The sequence below is a fragment of the Sciurus carolinensis genome, chromosome 4 (assembly GCF_902686445.1).
Source record: "Sciurus carolinensis chromosome 4, mSciCar1.2, whole genome shotgun sequence".
In the NCBI taxonomy this organism is placed as follows: domain Eukaryota; kingdom Metazoa; phylum Chordata; class Mammalia; order Rodentia; family Sciuridae; genus Sciurus; species Sciurus carolinensis.
In genome coordinates, this window is record NC_062216.1 from 108,518,203 (window position 1) to 108,523,491 (window position 5,289).

The 5,289-nt window shown below is 43.6% G+C and overlaps 1 non-coding gene across 1 annotated transcript; it reads left to right on the forward strand.

Annotated features, from left to right (window-relative positions):
• The first annotated feature begins 3,742 nt into the window (after window positions 1-3,742).
• On the forward strand, window positions 3,743-3,816 carry Trnav-cac (transfer RNA valine (anticodon CAC)). Its single transcript has one exon. It is a non-coding gene; the product is annotated as a tRNA-Val (tRNA).
• The last annotated feature ends 1,473 nt before the right edge of the window (window positions 3,817-5,289 follow it).

Below are 5,289 nucleotides of genomic sequence, written 5' to 3' on the forward strand. Positions count from 1 at the left end.
ATGGCAGAGAAAACGCCACACCACACCATGAGACTCAGAGGTGGAGAGAGAGAATGAACCACTAGAAATGTCTGCAAGTGCCATGGAGGCACCTACCCACACACACCCCACCTGTATCCCCCATTCTGAGGCCCCTTGAGGGGATGGGCTCGGTCTGCTTAGTGTCTCCCTACCTTACCACCCTCAAACCTTAGGCTTCTCCTTTCTAGGTTAGGAACAGAGACCTTGAAAGCAAAGTTCTGCTAATGTGGGCAGCCTAGAGCTGAAGGTGAAAGGGGGAGGTGAGAAGAAAAAGGATGGTTGGGGAAGAGTTGCCTGGGGTGGGTGAAGGGAATCCTTGTTACCCCCTGTCTAGGAAGTCAAGAGATCAGTCCAAAGGCAGAGTGACCCTACTGTTCCTTTTGGCCCTCCAAAGTAAGGTGAAAAGTTGAATAAGGACCCAAGCCTACTGATGACAGGAAATACTCTCAGGAAAAAATGGCTCAAACTGCAAAGTGGAACATGAACTTGAAGCCAGAGACCCTGAAATAGGAAGCACTGTAAATCAGACATGAGGAAGTGAGAATTTGAAATAGGATGAAAGCTATTCACTTCAAAATGGAAGTGAAGCACAGCTCAGAGATGCTAAAAAATAATGGTAATTCACAATTCATTCACCCCTTTAATTAGTCTCTCCTTCACTATTGTAGGCATTTGGATGAACAGACATTTTAACAAGAGACAGATGAAACATCAGTAAATAATGCACTCAGATGCTGGTAAGTATTATGGAGAAAAAAAGGATATAAGGGAGCTAAATTAAGTGTGAAAATTGGAGTGTGGGTTGACATTCCACCAGAACCCTGAGGAATCAGTAAGTAGACTGACCTTAGTGAGGTGAAAGCAGCTGGACTTGTTAGAACAACAGCAAAGTGGCCAGGATAGCTGGGACAGAGCAGCATTGGGGAGGGGTGGGTGGCTGCTGGAGAGGTGGTGGGCTAACTGTTCAGGGCCTGACAGGCCATCATTGGTGTATATCATTGGCTGGTGATGGGCTGACAGGAAATAGGCAGCTGTAAGCAAGGAAGTAAAACATTTTTCTTGGGGTTTAGGAAGTCAGGTGAGTGTTTTTTAAGAAACAGGTACCCACCTTTCCCTTTAACCTTTCTGCAGAGCCAAGACCAGAGCAAGCACCCAAAGAGTCGTGGAAGAGAGGTAGAAGACTCACATTTAGGGGCATGTCCCTGCTTTGGGGGGAGTCTTTTCTGTTTGTTGACAGAGCAGACCCAGGTGATCTTCAGCTACCTTTAAGCACATTCAGAAATTAGAATAAAAGGGTGGCCTGAAGTTTTCCCTCCACACTCCAGCCATTGTCACAGAGCTGAAAAATCTTTACCATGCCTGAGTTAGAGATCAAAAACATCCCAGGGAGATGGATAGAATGTTTCTCCATCACAGATTTTTGAGAAGCTTTATTTATGCTTTACTCTTGTGCATGTGAATTTTACAGGTAGAGCAGTGGGAAGCACTTTGGTGATATGGTGAGGGGAGTGGGGTGCAGGAGAGGATCAAGGAGACAAGGGATGCAGTCAGCTAGGGGTTGGAAGTCCTGACTGGCATGGCTGGCCTCAGGAGGGTTCTCTGGCAGGCTCCAGACAGGTTTGGTTTTTAAAAGTGCCAGAAAGTCACAGATTTGCATGTTATTTGCGTTCCGGGCTTCACTTCCAGGTATGTGGAATGAAATGAATGAATTAACAGTATTCAGACTCCTGGTTAAGGGGTGGACTCAGAAATCCAGACCACACGGAGGATCCAATCACTGGTCCAGCTCCGATCAGGAGACAGACATTGACAGAAACAGAAAAAACAGTCACAGAGACAGTCTTAGAGAGACAAACATCCAGTCCTTACCAGGGAGTTTCCAGTCAAAGCAAGGAAGCAAAATCCACAGCATTTATTTTTAAATAAATCAACTTTTTAAAAACTAGGGAGAGTCATACATAGATGGGCAGATAAAGGTAACACATCCGACTAATCTCCACCTCTGCCCTACCATCTACTTCCAGATTTGTTGTGCACTGTGTGCTTGAATCTGACTTTTCAACAAGGACATCACTTGGTGTCCATTTAGCCTACCAAATCAGCCAAACTACACTGTATGAATATGAGACCCTGAACACAGGTGGCTTTTATTTCCTTGGTCAAATCTCTCTTCATTCCATCCTTCAGGGTCCCCCAAGCCCAGTGCTTAAATACATGCTTAGGAAAATACCTAGCCTACAGGATTCCCTGTAAGTTTCAGGTAAGTGCCTTTACAGACTCAGTCTCAATCTAGAAAGGGCTATAAATACCTTTGGCAATAAAAAGAATGCCCCCCACCAAACTACGAAATAGAAAAATGTGTGGTTAGAAAACATACTTATAAGCCCCTTGGGATAGAGCCAGAATGCTTCATAAGGGCATTGAAGTGTTTCTGTCAAGGGCAGAATGGGGCATTGGGGTTTGAGATCAGAGATGAAATGTTTGGGACCACAAGAGGTTGTTTAATCAATGTTTAATTGATTTGACCTGTACCTCAGCCCTGGCAGGACAGAAAACAGCAGTTTGCACCCCTGGTTTGAAAAAAGGCATCAAATTATTCACCTGTTCTCAGTAGCTTCACATCTCCATTCATTCCTGATATAAAAGGTAGATGATGGTACAAACACCATATGGAACCATATTATTCCCTGACAGACCTCCAGATAAGATTTTAAGATAACATGACCAGGGAAGGCCACTCTGATGTATATCTTAACTCTAAAACCAAGCCAGTTGTTAAGTTTGGCTTTAAATTTTGACCTGAATCTCTACCTGTACAGGTTTCTATTCCTGGTGGCCATTACAACCCTTAATTCCATTTCAGAATCCTAGAGTTTGACAAGGCCCTGGACATTTGGTCCAACCACCCACACAACTGGAATTATCCTCATCATCTTCCCAGCAGGTCAGAGAGGAAGCATGCACTAATATTTCCTCAAGGTTCATCTTTGAGCTCAAAGTTCCCTGGTTTCTCCTTGCTTTCCCACAGGGATGTGTGTCACTTCTCCCTCTTTTTAATGGGTGACCACATTTCCTTCCCTACTTCCAAAGAATGGTAGTTATATGTCCTTCATAGACATTTGTTAGGTTTCAGCATAGGTGAAATAAGGCCCAAGACTCCAGGAAGGATACTGAGCTGAGTCTTACTTATACCTTTCAAAATTCTGGGATGAATTTGAAGCTGTGGCTACATTGCTTCTGGGCAGGGAAATATGGCACCTTTCCCAGCTTGTACTAAACAAGCTCTGCATGTTGCTTCTTTAACAGGGCCTGAGAGCATAACACTTTTCTGACTCACTTGGGTATGTGATCTCCCAGAGAGAATACATCTCACTCCATCTCACTTTGGCCCATCCAGTGGAAAAAGGGAAAGGATAAACTCCATATGTCCATCTCTTACTCTGGCATTTTCAGAGCTAGAGGGATGGCACAGGACCAGAAGTTAAGATATTACAAACACCCATGCTATTTAATGAGCCATCCCATTCTGTACCCAACACAGTCTTTCATGAACCATGTAAAATCAGGTGGTAATGGACAGATGTGGGATGGGGTTGGTAAGTGCTTTTCCAAGTCATCTGTTTCTATACCAGGACCACCAAAACTCAGGGCTAACAGTGCTGGGGGTAGTGGGTAGAAGATGCCAGTATGATCATAGGGGCTTAAGAAGTTGATGCCAGACTGGGGATATAGCTCAGTTGGTAGAGTGTTTGCCTCACAAGCACAAGGCCCTGGGTTCAATCCCCAGCACCGCAAAAAAAAAAAAAAAAAAAAAAAGAAGTTGATGCCACACAGAAGAGTTAAGTACATCTTACCTTGAGTAATAAGTTGACACTGGTGTGCAGGCTAGGCGAGGAAAAAGTACTCTTACCATCAACCTACACAGGATTTCTGGGAACAAGAGTGTCCCAGGTGACAAACAGGATGAAAACTAGCCTTCCTGCCTCACACCATGTGCTCTTCAATGGGCAAGAACAGTATGACTTTCTTTGTCTAGGGTCCAGGAATGATTGTTGGGACTGTGGCATCTGTTGAAGGATCTGCATCTCACGTTTATCCCTCAAGTATTCCTTATTAAGGGGGAGTAGGTGACTGTGAGCACTGAGCACAGGGAAAGGGGAAGATAGGAGAAAATGAAAGTAGTTATGTAGTTTAAAGCAAGTTAAACAAGATCTTGGTAGCATACCTTTTGGTCACAAATGCAGAAACATCTTTTTTAATCCTGGTTATCAAAGCCCAGCCCCAAATTAAGAAGTAACCTTCCATATGCTAGTCCTGCTCTTGTGGGTTAGCTCTCTGGGATGAATGGTCCATTCTATAAGTCTGTACGTGGTTCCTACTGAGCCACCCCGAGGCACACCTTGGTCCACTCCTACCAGGTCTGGGATGGTAGGGTGTCCGCAGGATCACTAACTTCTACCTTTGTACAAAACTGCACTGGATAAAGTGGGGGCAAGTTCAGACAGGCTCAGCAATTCCTTATATATTTTGCAAAGTGCTTTTGTTGCAGGTTTCATTTTCTGCTATACATGGCAATAAATATTTGTTGCTTTGGTCTGTACAAAAAGTCTCTGAGGAAGACAAGACAGATGTTATCTAAACAAACAAACAATAAATACAGAGAACTATCTTGTTATGAGCTCCCAGACAATGGTGAGAGAGCCTGAAAAACTTAAGTCTTTTGATTCATAGTTCAAATATACACCATATTGCCACCTTTCAAGTTGTCACTTAAATACAGTAAGTACCAAGAATCAGACGATATTCCCAGAGTCCTACAGTGAGTCTGCATGCCATTGCTTTCTAAAAGAGAACGTGAAAGGTCCCAGCAACTCATACATAGAAAGCTATTTATTTCCTATAGAAAACAGAGAGAGAGAGAGAGAAGGGAGAGAGGGGGAGGGAGAGAGAGGAGGGCGGGGAGGGAGGGAGAGAGAGAGAGAGAGAGAGAGAGAGAGAGAGAGAGAGAGAACAGAACAAACACAAAAGGTGGTCTTCCCCCCAAAAGGCAGGCAATTATGAAAAAGTTAGGACAACTGGTTGCTGGAGTGGAAACAGTAACATTCAATTAACAATGGAATATTTAAAAAAAATAGTTTTCTTTTCAAATTGTAACTTGTGGTAAAACATAGAAAAATGTACTAAACAAGCCTGGTATAAAACAGAGTAAAATTTTCAAATAAGCCCACAGAAAAAGCACAATGCTGGAAAGGATGGGGTACAAGGGAA